The sequence below is a fragment of the Solanum dulcamara genome, chromosome 3, assembly GCF_947179165.1.
Source record: "Solanum dulcamara chromosome 3, daSolDulc1.2, whole genome shotgun sequence".
Taxonomy (NCBI): Eukaryota; Viridiplantae; Streptophyta; class Magnoliopsida; order Solanales; family Solanaceae; genus Solanum; species Solanum dulcamara.
In genome coordinates this window covers 34,619,637-34,637,763 of record NC_077239.1, presented here as the reverse complement: position 1 = coordinate 34,637,763, position 18,127 = coordinate 34,619,637, and positions in this window count along the sequence as shown.

Here is an 18,127-nt window from a genome sequence, read left to right as displayed (position 1 = left end):
TACCCTTTATCCTGCTCATCTCGTCGTCTTCTAAACCTATTCAAAATGAAATTAATATGAATATCAACTACTTTTAGCTTTCCAGCATCTTAGGTTATACCTTAGTATTCATGGAATCTATTTCCTTAGTCGTTTCCTCGACTAGTTCTTTAGTTTGTTAAGGCGTTAACGAAAATTGGGCAGCACCTCCCCTATAATGTGCCCTATCCAAATTTCCAATTAGGTCCTTAAGACCTACAACCAACCAACAACAAAAACCTGCAACAATTCATACCAACAATATACAATATAAACTCCAAATGACTCATTCAAAAAGATGATATCAAATAGGGTTTCTAGTCTTTATTCTATAACGCTTTTCATTATACGACACGAGGGGTCATGTGGCTGAAACCAGAAGCATACACACCCCTTTTATAACTCATTTAGGCCCTGCAACAACACATTACACCCCTTCAGCAACAACTCACAAGAACAACACTTTATTTCGACGGCAATTCACTTCTAGCGACTCCAATTTAGTTTATGCCGAACGTCAAGTGTTCCAATGATATTTACACACTTACATACACCTATAGGACGTGTAACATGATCCATAACAACACCATAAATCTCAAATTTAAAGAAGAAATCTTACCTTACCCGAAATTGGCCACAACTCGCCAAAACTACATCTCGGAAACTCCTTGATGTGCTGAAATGGGGCGGACTGTTTTTGACACTTCTTCGCTGCCCCAAATTAAAATTTTGCATTATTAAACATCGTTATACATCTGAGGGACACTTCAAAAATTAATTCACGGAATGAAACCCGGAAGCTTACCCAAAAAGGGTCAAATCCGTAGCCCTTCTCCCTTGCCCCTTTCATGTTTTTCTCCTTCTTTTTCTTCCAAATTCCAATTGCAAAGCTGGAGTTTTAGTTCCATGAATGTCTTAAAATACATATATACGTATCCACGTACTTAAGGTACACCGTATATAATTAATTCACGGAAGAAAATTGAGGAACTTACCTTTAAACTTCAAACGCAATGGCTGCCTCTCTATCTCTCTTTCTCATGTTTTTTTCTCTATGTTTTGGACTGATTTTTGGCCAAGTATGCTGTACTTAGTCATTACATATATATCCACCCTTTTTAAAAGGTGACACGTGGCAGCCCCTTGGGGATGACACGTGGCAGCCCCTAGGACGCCACCTAATTCATGCGGCCTATCACATGTCTCCACGTGGAAGCGGGGTCCACCCCCCAGCAGGCAGGTGAGTCACCTGCTTGCTTGTCACCTGCTTGCTTGAGATGCTTGCTTTTCACCTGCTTGCTTGACTTTCGTAAGTTCGGAAACTAGTTTTTGCTCCCTCTCGTAGGTTCGTAATTTCGTCTTATTTTAAGAGCCTATGTAACCCATGCTACACAAGCTTGGTATGTACTCCAACCTTCTCCACTATGGGATATCACACTCTCCCTTCCTTAGGGTCATTTGATAGTGTCGTAGCGTATCCAGCTCACATGATAATGTCTAAGGAACTTAGGAGACATTCCGAGTTTAAAAGTGTGGGGTGTAACACCCCAGTCACGGCCTATGGGGTTGGGTCGTGAATCAATGCTTCGCGAATATATAGGCGACCCTCCCAAAATATTCTTCGTGGATGAGGTCCACATGAAAGGAAAGTTATCCTACGAGGGGCAACCTATTGCCATTTTGGATCGGCAGATTAAAAGGTTGCAAACTAAGGACGTAGCTTTTGTCAAGGTGTTGTGGCGGAGTAAAAATTGTGAAGAAATGACTTGGGAAGCTGAAGAGGACATGAAACACAGGTATCCATACCTATTCCCGATGTCTACAGGTAGCTCCCACTCCTAGAACTCGTATATTAATTACTTGGATGAAAATGTATGTTATCGCAATAAAAGGGAATCTCCCTACAGTTTGTATAAAGTCTTAAGGGAAGTCTTATTCAACATTCGGGGACGAATGTTCTAAAGGGGGAAGGATGTTACACCCCACATTTTCGAGCTCAGAATGTCTCTTAAGTTCTTTAGACATTATTATGTGAGCCGGATAAGCTACGACACTATTAAACGACTCTAAGGAAAGGAGAATGTGATACCCCATACTACGGTATATATGACTTTATTTTATGAGATGCAGGTACTTGGTTTCCTGTATCCCTATTTCAGTTGTTATCTCAGTTATGTTATGCTTATATACTCAGTACATGTATCGTACTGACCCCCCTTTCTTTGGGGGGCTGCATTTTATGTCCGTAGGTACCATACAGATTTTGGGGAGTCCACCAGCTCAGGATTCCACTCAGCAAGTTTAGAAGGAGCTCCATTGATTCGGAGCCAAGTTTTGGTACCAAACCACCGATGTATATATTTGGTTACACAGGGGTACGGCGGGGGCCCTGTCCCGCCAGATGTTGTCGTTCCTATTCTTAGAGGTCTGTAGACATGTATGTGTGGGTTGTTCATGAGTTTATTTCGGTTATGCCTATGCGATATATTGTAAAAGTGATTATGTTATGGCAGCCTTATCGGCTGGCTTTCCCTTTCATGACAAGATGCAATTGAAAGAGGCCACATGTGTATGAATATTTTATCACCCACTGGGTTCATGTGTTTGGTTTCTATATCTAGGAGGCTATATGAACATGAAAAAAGTTTTAACCCATTAAGGTATTTGTGAGCAGTATCACGTTATTCATAGTCCAATTTGTCTATAGTCGACAGTTACGTAAATGGGGGTCCAGGTCGGACCCCAGTCATGGCCCACGAGGTTGGGTCGTGACAAAAGTGGTATCAGAGCAGTTCGTCTTTAGAGTGTCTACAGACCGTGTCTAGTAGAGTCCTATTTATCGGTGTGTTGTGCACCACATCTATAGATAAGAGGCTACAGGACATTTAGGATGTTACCTTTCTTTCATATCTACGATCGTGCGCTAGAGCCGAGTCATAGGGAATGAAATTCCTCATACTAACTTGTGATTTCAGCAGAAGGACAACATCAATATAAGAAGGTTACTGACGATATTGGAAGTTACACAGCACGCAGGTAAGCAAGGTACGAATGATAGGTGCCAGGTAAGGTATTGAATTACGGTTGACATGTAAAGTTGAAAATTGAAAGGAAAAGTAGACGGAAAGTCTAAACAGGTGCAGTTCGAGTTGGACATACGAGGTAAGTCCATCAGTTTATACTATTGTTGATATTGGGCGCCCTGTGAGGCTACGATATGACATGATATGATACGTATATATGTATCTATATGCATGTTGCCCCTGTGAGGCATTGTTGGCATTTTCTACGTGCTGGTGTTGAGATAGTGAGAAATACAGAGGAAACTCTGCCCAAATTTTCCTTGAAATAAAACGAAAATGATTTAGGAAAGACTGGTAGTTCTGGATAGAACGATATATTAAGAATAAGACTAACTAAGAAGGGTAAGTAACCCACGGTAAGAATCGTTAAAAAGGTTAAGAAGTGTTATACTATGGGGTAGAATGCGAACAGGATATGATGTGAATATAATGAGGATAGTTATGAAAATAAGTAAAGCCTTGTGAGAAAGTGGCTTCGAATAAATTACTACGTGACTCAAGTACCCATAATTAGACTGGATTAGCACCTCATGATTGTGTTAAGTTGTCGTACCTAGGCAACCAAAGGTATGGAAGATATAAAGGAAGAAATAGATATGGTGCAGTATAATGAATGTGTTGGAAAAGAATCATACGTATTGAAAAATTGGAAATAAGGGCGTAAGGTAGAACACAACAGATAGTGACATGGGTACACCCTAAAGGGCGGAAGTGGCTTCAAGTGAGATCCCATACTGGCACGAGTTAATAAGATCTAAAGGCCAGCAATAAATGGATAAAAGCCTTGATACCAGAGACAGTGCAGAGAATTAATAGTAAGGACTTGAATAGTATGACATCAAAGAATAGGTTCATACAAAGGGGATGAATACAACAAGAGAATTACGATGAGAACTTAAACATACTGTAAGGAATATCCAGGCTATACTCGACTGAAGGTAAGATGTTGGTAACAAAGTTACTGACTACTAATATTGTGGTGTACAAGCAGCAAAACAAGGAAAGGATGATAGATCTATCCTATACTGGAATATGAGGAAACTCAAGGGTAAGTAAAGGAAGGAAGTAAGAAACGATACAGGTTTATGTACAGACTAGTATAGTGATGCTAAAGCATCTTTCAGGCTACTTTAAGCTCCTACACATGTTCGTGTAAAGGGTGCAATATGATGGGTGGTAAAGAAACTGGAAAGAAGTAATGGAAAAGAAATATCACCTGTTCCCTATGCCTACAGGTAATCTACCTTCTTAAATAGACCATATGAGTTGATACAAGGCCTATGAACGACAACCAGTATAGAAGAATCCTGAAGCACTCGTAAGACCTTATGAGGCTAGTTAACATTCGGGGATGAATGTTCTAAAGGGGGGAAGGATGTTACACCCCGTACTTTGGTACCTTAGAATGCTTCATAAGCTTCTCAAGTTTCTGGGAAGGCTCTTAAGTTTCTCAAAAGTCGTTATGTGAGTTGGATAGTTTATAATGCTATCAAATAACTCCAAGGAAAGAAGAACGAAATGCTTCATAATAAGGAAGATTGGAAATAAGGTTATAAAAATTCAAAAGGAGTTGGAGGCCGAAAAATGAGTTGTAGCACTCGATTGACTCGCGTAAACTACCAACTTGGAGGTCTTACGTACTTAAGCTACTCGAGTGCGTGTTGAGACTAAGTAGCAAGAATTACATAGGATCTTAAAATAAGACGAGATGACGAACCTACGAAAGGGAGCAAAAAAAACTAGTTTTCAAAGTTACGAAAGCGAAGCAAGCAGGTGACAAGCAAGCAGGTGACACACCTAGGTGGGTCCCACGCTACCACATGGCGGATTTGGGTTGGATGCATTGATGAGGTGGCACCCTAGGGGGCTGCCACGTGTCACCCCTAGGGGCTGCCACGTGTAACCTCCAAAAGTTGGATATATATGCTGAAATTATGACTAAGGAAGTCATTTTTCAGCATCTACACTTAAGGAAAATTGGAGAAAACTTGAGGGAGAGAAGAGAGAGTCACGGCAGCCACAAGAATAAGGTAAGGCCTCCGTTTTTGATCCATGAATTAATTATTTAGGGTATCCTACGTTGATATAGAGGGGTTTAACAACATAAAATTTATAGTTGGGGTTTCGAGGAACTTCTCGTTTTTGTCAATAAACCCATTTTTGAATAGGACAGTTGTTAGTAATATTGGTATAACTTCTTGTGTACAGCTTAGTTTCGGGTGATTCAAGATGTTTTGGAAAGCTATTTCATAAGGATACAACTTTCATTTGGAATCTACAACCCACTTTTGCTTTTCTCTGCTTGAAAAATGGTGGTGAAGCTTGGAGGAGCTGCTGCCCAGATTTTGTTTTGAAAATCCTACACGGACAGCTGTGAGTATTTTGGGCATATATTTTCGTACAAAATTGATGTAGGGGTAATTAAAAATTGTTTCCGACCTTGAGACACATGTATATAACTTTCATTGAGGCCACAAATCCTGTTCCTTCAATTACCCCTCCGAAACTAAGAGACAATATAAGACAGTGGGCTGTCCAGATTTCGCGTTTTGATAGTTTTGGCGAGTTTGACAAGTTTAACGTAAGGTTAGGCCTTACCTTTTAAATTGGAGTTTATGGTGTTGTTATATGGTGTATTACACCCCTTTTATGCTTCTGGAAGTTTAAGAATGTCGTAGAAATGCTCGACGATCGAAATAAACTAAATTGGAATTGCTATAGTTAAATTGTCATCGAAGGATAGTGTTGTTCGTGTGAGGTGCTGCTGCAGGGGTGTGATGTGTTGTTTCAGGGCCTAAATATGTTCTAATATGGGTTAGTGTGCTGCTGGTTGAATCCACATGACCCCTCGTTGTGTATAATGAAAGGCGTTACAAAATAAAGGCTAGACGCCCTATTGTGCTTTCGTATTTTTGAATAAGTCGTTTGGAGTTTATGTTGTATATTGTTGGTGTGAATTGCTGCAGGTTGTTGTTGTTGGTTGGCTGTAGGTCTTAGGGACCTAATTGGAAATTTGGATAGGGCACATTATAGGGGAGGTGCTGCCCAATTTTCGTCGACGCCTTAGCGAATAACAGAACTAGTCGGGGAAACGACTAAGGAAATAGATTCCATTAATACTAAGATGTAACTTAGGGTGATGGAAAGTAAAAGGGGTTGATATTCATACTACTTCCATGTTGAATAGGTTCAAAGGATGGCGAGGCAAGCAAGATAAGGAATAATTCAGACAAGGTATGTGAAACTTTCTTTTGGCATGTTTTTGGCATAAGTATGTAAAGCTTATCTTCTTTTTTTTTGGCATGTCTTAGTCTTAAGTGAATTGTGTATGTAATGTGAGAATAATTCCATTCATAGAACCCCGAGTATGGTTCATCAATCTTATTCACTTCTAGATATTAGAACTCCTGCGATAGTTGAGTTATGGACTTGTAAGTCTTCTATATGCTGAAAAGTAGTGTATGTAAAGCTATTCCTCCTTCTTTTGGCATGTATTACATATAAGTTATGAGTGGTTTATACATTTGAAACATGGGAATAACTCCATTCGTGAAGTTTCGAGTACAATTTATAATTCTTATCCACTTCGTGATGGTAGAACTCCTGTAATAGTTGAGTTATTATCGTTTAAGGCTTTTATATGATAAAAGGTAATATATGTAGAGCCTATCGCTTTTTTCTTATGGGACGTCTTGATGTAAATGAAATAAGATATGATTTGAGTGTAGAGGTAGTTCCCTTGTAAGTTTCGAGTATAACTCGTGACTCGAGTTCACTCCTAAATGCTAAGGGCCTTAAAGTAGTTAAACTACGATCCTCGAGCCTTCTATAGACTGAATAGTGATTGGATGTGTAAGCTCCTAAACCTGGGGGTTCTTGGGCATACTTTACGATAATGGTTGAGGGATATTTGATATGTTACAGAGTTTTGCGTGCACGTATATGCATTATGATATATATATGGATCGGGCCGGACGTACCTTGACACATTTTGCTATGTAAGGATCGGGTCGTACGTTCCACAATAGATTATGCATTATACGGATCGAGCCGTCGTACCTCGGCATTATTATGCATTATACGGATCGGGTCGTCGTACCTCAGCATTATTATGTATTATACGGATCGGGCCATCATACCTCGGCATTATTATGTATTATATGGATCAGGCCATCGTACCTCGACATTATTATGCATTATACAGATCGGGCCATCGTGCCTCGACATTATTATGCATTATACGGATCGGGCCGTCGTAACTCAGCATTATTATGCATTATACGGATCGGGCCGTCGTACCTCGACATTGTTATACGATATATGGATCAGGCCATCATTCCTCGGCATGTACTTTCTATATATAGGGATCGGGCTATACATCCCACAATGTTAATGGTATATATATACCTATCATGATAGATGATGTGCTTGTAACACTGGGTCCCCGAGTGGGCCGGATACGGTACGTGATAACGGTATATATGACTTTATTTTATGAGATGCAGGTACGGTACCCTATTAAATGCTATATTTGGTTTCCTGCATCCCTGTTTCAGTTGTTATCTCAGTTATGTTATGCTTATATACTCAATACATGTATCGTACTGACCCCCCTTTCTTTGGGGGGCTGCGTTTTATGCCCGCAGGTACCATACAGATTTTGGGGAGTCCACCAGCTCAGGATTCCACTCAGTAAGTTTAGAAGGAGCTCCATTGATTCGGAGCCAAGGTTTGGTACCAAACCACCGATGTATATATTTGGTTACACAGGGGTACGACGGGGGCCCTATCCCGCCATATGTTGTCATTCCTATTCTTAGAGGTCTGTAGACATGTATGTGTGGGTTGTTCATGAGTTTATTTCGGTTATGTCTATGCGATATATTGTAAAAGCGATTATGTTATGGCAGCCTTATCGGCTGGCTTTCCCTTTCATAACAAGATGCAAATAAAAGAGGCCACACTTGTATGAATATTTTATCACCCACTGGGTTTATGTGTTTGGTTTCTATATCTAGGAGGCTGTATGAACATGAAAAAGGTTTTAACCCATTGAGGTTTTTGTGAGTAGTATCACGTTATTCATAGTCCAATTTGTCTATAGTCGACAGTTACGTAAATGGGGGTCCAGGTCGGACCCCAGTCGCCGCCCACGGGGTTGGGTCGTTACAGTTTCAGCCACACGACCCCCCGCTTCGTACGGTTAAAGGTTTTGCAAATTGGAAACTAGAAACCTTATTTTGGCATCGTAGTTTCGAGCGAGTCATTTGGAGTTTATATTGTGTAATGTTGCCATGTTGTACATATATATGAGCTTCTGGTTATGTTTTTTGTTAGATGTAGGTATTAAGGACGTAATTGGAGATTCGGATAGGGCATATTATAGGGGAGATGCTGCCCGATTTTTGTTAACTCTTTAACTAGTTAAGGAACTAGTTGAGAAGATAAGCAAGGGGATGAGTTCTATAAATACTCTTGTGTAACCTAAGGTTCTGAAAAGCCTAAGGTTTTTGATACTTGTATTTCTTCCATGTTAAATAGGTTTGGAGGAAGACGACGTGGACATGATTAAGAGAAGTCCAAAAGAGGTATGTAAAGCTTATTCCTTCTCTTGGCATGCCTTTGGCATAAGTATGTAAAGCTATTCTTCTTTATTTTGGCATGTCTTAGATATAAGTTATGAATGGTTTGTATATGGAACTTGGGGGATAATTCCATTCGTAAAGCTCCGAGTACAGTCCATAATTCTTATCCACTTCGTAATGATAGAACTCCTATAATAGTTGAGCTATTGCCTTTTTAAGGCTTATATAGGATAAAAAGAAATATATGTAGATCCTATTGACTCGTGTTCACTTCTAAATGCTAAGGCTCTTAAGGTAGCTGAGCTATCACCCTCGAGCCTTCTATACAGGAAATAGTAACCGGATGCATGGGAAGCATGAACTATAACTCCTATTCATTTCTTAATATCAAAGTTCTTGAAGTAGTTGAACTGCTACCCTCGAGTCCCTATATGATGAATACTAATTAAATATATGATCTCCCATGCCTAAACCGTTTGGTATTACCTTAATAAAAGTCTAGGACTCTTGAGACTCCGTCGATATGGCCCCTAATGGAATTTAGAGGATACTTGAGATGATGATCATTTTGATCCTCAAATAATAGTCCATGACGATTGTTATGTCGAGTCTCAGATGATGAGCTAATTGCATAAGGTTCGTGGTTACTCCACTCATGCATGCTGTTAATATATCACTCACCGAGTCCCGTAAAGGGCCGGGCAGGATAAACTCACCGCGTCCCATGAAGGGCCGGGCATGATAAATTCACCGCGTCCCATGAAGGGATGGGCATGATAAATGATAAAATGCTGATTCACCGCATCCCATAAAGGGCCGAGCATGATATATGATGAAATGATTATTCACCACATCCCATGATAGGCCGGGCATGATACACGATGAAATGATAGCTTCATTAAGTCCCTCACTGAAGGGCTGGATACAGTCTATAGGTATGTAAGGAAGATATACACGCCCTCATGTCATAGGATGCAGCTAGAGAAATTCATTAACTGTTATATTTGTTTCCTGCATCCCTACTTCAGTTGTTAGCTCAGTTATGTGTTGTTATACTTTATATACTCAGTACATATATCGTACTGACCTCCCATTCTCTGGGGGGCTACATTTCATGCCTGAAGGTACAGATGTTCATTTTGGAGATCCGCCAACTTAGGTTTTCCACTCAATGATGTTGGGAGAACTCCACTATTCCGGAGCCTAACTTTTGATACTAGCCATATAATATGTATATATTTATTTGTCCAGGAGTACGATGGGGGCCCTGTTCCGCCATATGTTACTGTTACTATTATTAAAGGTCTATAGACATATGTATATATGGGTTGTTTATAAGTTTGTCCCGCCATATATAACCCATACACAACCCACATACATGTCTATAGAGCTCTAAGAGTAAGAACAGTAACATAAGGCAGGACAGGGCCCCTACCGTACCCGTGAATAAATAAATATATACATCGAGGGTTAATACCAAAACTAGGCTCCAGCACAATGTAGTGCTTCTGAACTGCTCAGTGGTACTCCTACACTGACAGATCCCCAAAGTGTGTATCTGTACTTGCGGGCATGAACGTAACCCCCTGAGTAAGGAGGGTCAATATGACATATGTATTGAGTATGTAAAATATAGATATCATAAGAAAATTACAGTTGGCGTAGGGATGCAGGGGGAAAGTATAACATTTAACCATTTACCCTACTCGCATCGTATAAAAAGAAAGTCATACATATTACCATCACGTAATGTGCCCGGCCTGTTAGGAGGCTCGATGTACCATATATATCATTCTGTCATCATAAGCACATATATATTATTAGCACTGTGGAACGTATAGCCCAATCTATGTATATAGTAAGTACATGCCGAGGAACGTACGACCTGATCTACACATCGTATAATAATGCCGAGGAACAACGGCCAGATCCATATATCATATACTAATGCCAAGGAACGTTCGATCAGATCCACATATCATATAGTAATGTTGAGGAACATTCGTTTTGATCCACATATCATATACCATACCCAACGCTTTTATGGGACTCGGTGTCATCATATCATCATATACCGTACCCGGTCCTTTATAGGACTTGGTGTCATAATCAACATATACCGTATCCGGCCCTTTATGGGACTCGATGTCACCATATCCAATCTAAATCATTATTAGAGACTCACCAATGTAAGAAGATTAAGCTATCATCTAAGGACCAGAATAGTAGTTTAGCCATCTCGAGTGCCTTGTAAATGCCATTAAGGCCTATACCACTTAGGATCTCGGGGACCCTAGACATGTACTAAAGTAATACTAACAGTTCATAGAATCAGGGATACCCATTGTTACATCGTCCTTAGGACTAGGAGCTTATGTATCCAGTACTTGTCAACCTATGGTTCAAGGAAAGTAGTTCAACTTACTACAAGAGTTTGACATTCAGAAGTAAATAAGAGATACGAATTACATTTAGGACTTAAGAGTGGAGTTACCCCAGAGCTCGTATAATATTTTACTTACAATTAGGACATGCCAAAGGAAGAGAAAGAATAAGCTTTACCTAGTCTCTATTTTTCCTCAAGGAGTTATCATTTACATATATCGTACCCGGCCCATCATAGGCGCGGTACTATAACCTTATTATTATATTACCTTACCATTATAGAACCACACTTATGTCAAAGACATATTAAGAGGAGATAAGGGTAGCTCTACGTACTTATGCCAAAAAATGCCAAGAGAAAGGAGATAACTTTACATACTTACTACTCTCTATCATATAGAAGCCTTGAGAGGCAATAACCCAACTAGTATAGGAATTCTACCAACGAGAAGTGAATAAGACTTATGAGTCATACTTGGATTTCTATGAATGGAATTATCCCCACATTTCGTATATCAATCACTTAAGGCTAAGACATGCCAAAAGAAAAGAAGGATAGCTTCACATACCTCTTACGAATTACTCTTATACATTTTCCTCGTTGTCTCTTGAACCTATCTAATATGAAAGTAATACTAAGATTAATAATCTTTCATTTTCCCATTTCCAACTCTACACCCAAGTAGTCATAGGAACCATTTCCTTATCCATTTCCCTCGACTAGCTTATTACTAGTTCTGAAGTTGCCGAAAATCGGGAGCATCTTCCCTATAACTTGCCCTATCCAAATGCTAATCTTAGAAGCCATATTACCAACAACAACCAGAATTTATATAGATAATCAAATCACTTCAACGTTACTCAATACAACTCCAAACAACTATCTCAAAACTATGATACCAAAATAGAGTTTTTAGCCTTTATTTCATAAAACCTTTAACAATATGAAATGGAGGGTTGTGTGGCTGAAACTAGAAGTACTCACACCCCTTTTAGAACAATTTCCATCCCTGAAACACTCCATCCAACTAGCTGCAAATGCAGCACCACAATCACCACACACTACTCGACTTCGATTTAATGCTAGCGACTTCAATTTAGTTTGTTTCTAATGTCAAGCATACTTATGCAATTTTTACACTTACTGCCTCATTTAATACATTTAATATACCCCATAAAAATATCATAAACTTCAATTTAAAAGAGAAAGCCTTACCTTAGCTGAAACTTGCCACAACTCACCAAAACTCGTCTCAAAAGCTCTTCTAGCGCGACTGAAACTTCGTGGCTGTTTGTTGTCCATTTGTGGCTGATACAAACCATAAATATATATTACTAACACCTTCATACCTTCGTTTTATACCCCATATAGTTAATTCATGGAAGGAATCATAGAACTTACCTTTTTGTCCTTCCAAAACCATAGCTCTTTTTTCTCTCTAGCTTAAGTTTCTCTTCTCTTCTTTTCTCTAGAATTTTCTTGACTTTTGGAGATAAGAATGAAACTTATAGAATAAAGATGACCATAAAAGTCATAAACTATATATATATATAGGCCACTTTAGGAGGTGACATGTGTCAAGCCCCAAGTGGTGACACGTGCCAAGCCCTCATAAGGCCAATGCGCCACCTCCTCCACTTAGGGGCTACCATATGGCATGTGGGGCCCACCCTCTTTCTGAAGTTCTTCCACATGGCATTCCCAGATGCCGCCACATGGCACTCTCTCATGGGCTGCCATATGTCACTTTCTTTTCCTCCTAGTGGGTTCATAATTTCATCTTGCTTTACGAACCTATGTAATCCTTACTACGTAAGCTTAGTAGGTACTCAAGTAGTTTAAGTACATAAGATTTCCAAGTTGGTAGCTTAAGTAAGTAAGTCGACTCTTATGACTCATTATTTGGTCTCCAACTACTTTCGAATTCTTACGACCCTATTTCCAATCTTCTCTATTTTAGGGTATCTCATTCTCCCTTTCTTGGAGTTATTTGGTAGCATTATAGATTATCCAGCTCACATGGTAACTTTTACGAAGCTCAAGATCTTTAAGAAGCTCCAAGAAACTTAAGAACCTTTCAAGAAACTTAAGAAGCTTAAGTAACTTAGGAACCTTCCAAGGTACAAAAGTATGGGGTGTAACATCCTTCCCCCCTTTAGAACATTCGTCCTCAAATGTTAAACAAAACCTTCTTCAAAATCTTACACAGACTATAGGGAAAGTTTCTCTCTATTGCAATAACACATACTTCCATCAACTTAAGAGTTTTAAAATTTGGAATTACCTGTAGACATAGGGAATAGGTATGGATATTTGTGTTTCACTTCCTCTTCAGCTTCCTAGGTCCTTTCTTTGCGATTCTCATTTTGACATAACACCTTGACGGAAGCTACATCCTTAGTCCAGGATGGCGATAGGTTGCTCTTGGTAGGACCTTTGTGACCTAGACATCATCTACGGGATATACTCGGGATGGATCACCAATATACTTGCAAAACGATTGATACGGCTAATATATCTGGGACTAAGTTCCTCTTTCCTGCTAGATCTCATTACTTTCTCTATGGGTGGTACCTTCAAAAATGCCCAATCATTAACTTGAAACTTTAAAAGTCGACATTGATTACCTACGTATGACTTCTGTCGATTTTGGGCGGCTAATAACCTCTCCTACATGAGCTTCACCTTATATACAACTTATTGGACCATGTCCGAGCCCATTAGTCGTGTTTTACCAACATCAAACTAACCAATGGCGACCTACACTTTTTGTCATACAAAGTCTTACACGAGGCCATCCGGAGACTAGAATGATAGTTAATATCACAAGTAATCTTGACAGGTAGTAGGCAACTATCCGAGTTACCTTTGGAGTCAACTATATAGGCTTGCAACATATCTTCTAGCGTTTAGCTAGTAAGCTTAGTCTGTCCATCGGTCTGAGGGTACAATAGTGTACGAAGACCTGTCTGTGTTTCCAATCTCTTTGTGGGTTGATCTTTACTAGTTAACTGTAACTCGGGCTCCTTCATTTGAAACAATAGTTATGGGAACTCCGTAAAGTCCCACCATTCTCTTGATCTACAATTTCACACAATCTCGGCTGAACAGGTAGTCCTTGATCGAAGAAACACGGTTGATATTATTAATCTACGAATAACATTCCATATAGAATTATCTGTCTAGGGAGTGCAAAGTGAGTCTTGTAGCCAAGGTTGTATTGTGGAATCTTCGACCTCGTATATTAGTTCTTTCCTTCTTTAGATAGCATCAACTGGTACCCTCGCCTTTTGGGTTTTGCCCATTAGAGTTGGCTACCAAGTTATGCTAAAGTACCCTCACACAATGACTTATATAGCCGTTCGTGATTTGCCTTATCATTAACTGGTATTATGTTGATGAACTGTGGCATACAAGTGCGCCATTTGTTAGTAATCGTCTAATCCTGCTTGTTTTACTTAAGCTCTTTTACAATTCCCTTATCGTAACTTATAACACTCTAGGTACATAATCTCGTGTTGTTGCTTCATCGTTAGTTCCGATTTTTCCATGGTCCTTTTTCTCAGATTTGGCTTCAATTTTTCTGTAACACGATACCTTGCAATTCTTGCAATAATATGTGAAGGCACTCAACTTCACCCAAGATTTACCTTAGCATCGTCTCGCTAGTCTTTAGGTTCTGCCTTGCCCTCTCCTCTTTTATCTTACAATCGATATTGGGGTAGATCTTTAGTTCAACCATGACCATGTCTTTTTTGGTGAATTGATTTAACTTCTCTTTGCATTTCTCTGTAACGTGTCCAAAATATCATAACCCCATTTTCCTCATGTACTCCTCCGCTTGGTCTTATGTTGTATATATATCCATAGGCTGCACAACTACTTTTATACAACCGGTATGAGGTAGACCCATTCTTTTCATTTACTGGTCCATCTTGCTTTACATATCACCTTCATACTAAAACTTGCTCGCACTAATGCTAATCTATCCTACCCCTTTCTTTTCCTTCCTTCGGGTCCTCCTATGTTTCCTCATTCCCTATCATAGGAGATTTTCTATCCTTTCTCCTTGCTACTTATATGTCATAACTCAGCGGCCAACAACTTTGTTTCCATATCGTAATCTTTACTCAAACATGGCCTGACTACCCTTTACACGATCCTTAGATCGCTTAGTCTTACTCTCTTATTGTATTCACCCCTTTTTGTATGCACCAATAATTCTTCGTACGGTCTCAGATACTGTGGCTTCTATCTATTTATTATTGGCCTTGAGCTCTTGCTAACTCATGCTAGTATGGGATCTCACTTGAAATTTAAGCGATCTTGTCAACATGTGATAGTGTTAGTTGATTTCCTCTCACGTTTGTATTACTCTTGTCCATTTCCCCCCTTTAGGGTGTACCCATGTCATCCTCTATTTATTTTTAACTGTTCATATGCATATAATTCTGTTCCAACACATTTGACATACGGCACCATAACTACACCTTCTGTTAGATCACCTATACTTTAGGTTGTCCCTATAAGAAACCTTAATACAAACATGAGGTGCTTAGAATTCTTGATAACTAGTACCCAATCTAGTCCAAGTACTGGTACTCGAGTCATATAACTAATGTAGTAGTTTAGCCGAAGCCACATTTTATTCATCCCAATCCGTATGTCACTAGTGCTTATAATCGTGTCCGATTTTCCATTCGGGGCACTTGTACTCTGATGACACATGTCTCACATTTTATTTATCACATTTTTTTCCAATGGATACCACTTGTTCCTTTGATAATTTTACAATAGCTCAGTTGTTTTACAATTTCTATTCCCTATCTTTGAAGGATCCCACTATTTTCCAAAGTGGAGGTACATATACACAATCTCTGAAGATATGATACAATCGTATATGTCATTCTCTTTCTATCTCCAAAAAAAAAATCGATAGAGTTTTCTCTATATTCCTTACTATCCCAAATCTGCACTCAGAAAATACCAACAATGCCTCACAGGGCCAATAGTATATATTCATATAACCGCCACACAGGGCGCCCAATATCAATAACAACATAAAATAATGGACTTACCTCATATGTCCAACTCGAACTACACTCGTTATACTTTTCTGTCTACTTTTCCCTTCAATTTTCGACTTCACATTTCAATCATATTTCAATCTTCTTACCTTATCTAGCATGTCTCCTTCACACCATTAATTACCTGTATATTGGGTAGCTTCCAATATCATCTATTATTTTTTTCTGTCGATATCGTTCTTCAGCTAAAACCAAAGGTTAGAAAAAAAGGAATTTCATGTTCTATGGCCAGGCTCTATTGCACGATTTAAGACAAAGAAGGAAGATAACATCCTAAATGTCCTGTAGCCTCCTATTTATAGATGTGGTGCACAACACATCGATAAACAAGACGTTTCTAGACACGGTCTATAGACACTCCAAGGAAGGACCACTTTGATACCACTTTTGTCAGAACCCAACCCCGTAGGCCATGATGGATGCCCGAATTAGGCACTCGCATATATCCCTGCTATCTGTAAGTAAATCTGTCCCATATTTAAATTATAGCACATCAACAGGAAGGATAACATATAAGCCGGCGCAGCTTATCATAGGAACCACTGTACATACATACATATACAACCCATACATAACCCACATACATGTTCACAGACCTCTAAGAGTAAGAATAGTAACATAAGGCGAGACAGGGCACTCGTCGTACCCGTGAACAAATAAATATATACATTGAGGGTTAATACCAAACTAGGCTCTAGCACAATGGAGCGCTTTTGAACTACTCAGTGGAACACCTACGCTGATGGATCCCTAAAGTATGTATCTGTACCTGTGGGTATGAACGCAGCCCCTCCGAGAAAGGTGGATCAGTACGACATATGTACTGAGTATGTAAAGCATAGACATCATAAGGAAATTACAGTTAGCATAGGGATGCAGGGGGCAAGTATAACATTAACCATTTACCGTACTTGCATCGTATAAAAGAAAGTCATACATATTACCATCACGTACTGTGCCTGACCTGTTAGGGGTCTCGGTGTACCATCTACTTCATTCTGTTATCATAAGCACATATATAATATTAGCATTGTGGAACATACAGCCCGATCCATGTATATAGTAAATATATGCTTAGGAACGTATGGCCTGATCCGCATATCGTATAATAATGCCAAAGAATGATGGCCCGATCCACATATCATATAGTAATTCCAAGGAACATTTGGTCCAATCTACGTATCATATGGTAATGCCGAGGAACATTTGGTCCGATCCACATATCATATACCGTACCCAACCCTTTATGGGACTCATTGTCATCATATCATCATATACCATACCCAGCCCTTTATGGGACTCGATGTCATTATATCATCATATACCATACTCGGCCCTTTATGGGACTCAGTGAAAGATGTATTACAATACACATGAGTAAGGTAGTGAGTAACCATATACAATCTAAATCATTATCAGAGACTCGACAATGTAAGAAGATTAAGCTATCCTTTGAGGCCCAGAATAGTGTAGCCATCTTGAGTGCCTTCTAAATGCCATTAAGTCCTATACCACTTAGGATCTCGGGGACCCTAGACATGTACTAAAGTAATACTAACAGTTCATAGAATCAAGGATACCCGTCCTTACATCGTCCTTAGGACTAGGAGCTTATGTATCCAGTACTTGTCAACCTATGGAGTTCAAGGAAAGTAGTTTAACTTATTACAAGAGTTTGACATTCAGAAGTGAATAAGAGATACAAATTACATTTAGGACTTAAGAGTGGAGTTACCCCAGAATTCGTGTCACATTTTACTTACAATTCGGACATGCCAAAGGAAGAGAAAGAATAAGCTTTACCTAGTCTCTACTTTTCCTCAAGGAGTCATCATTTACATATATCGTACCCGGCCCATCATGGACTTGGTATTATAACCTTATTATTGCATTACTTTTATCATAGAACCACACTTATGTCAAAGACATATCAAGAGGAAAGAAGGGTAGCTCTACATATCTTTTTGC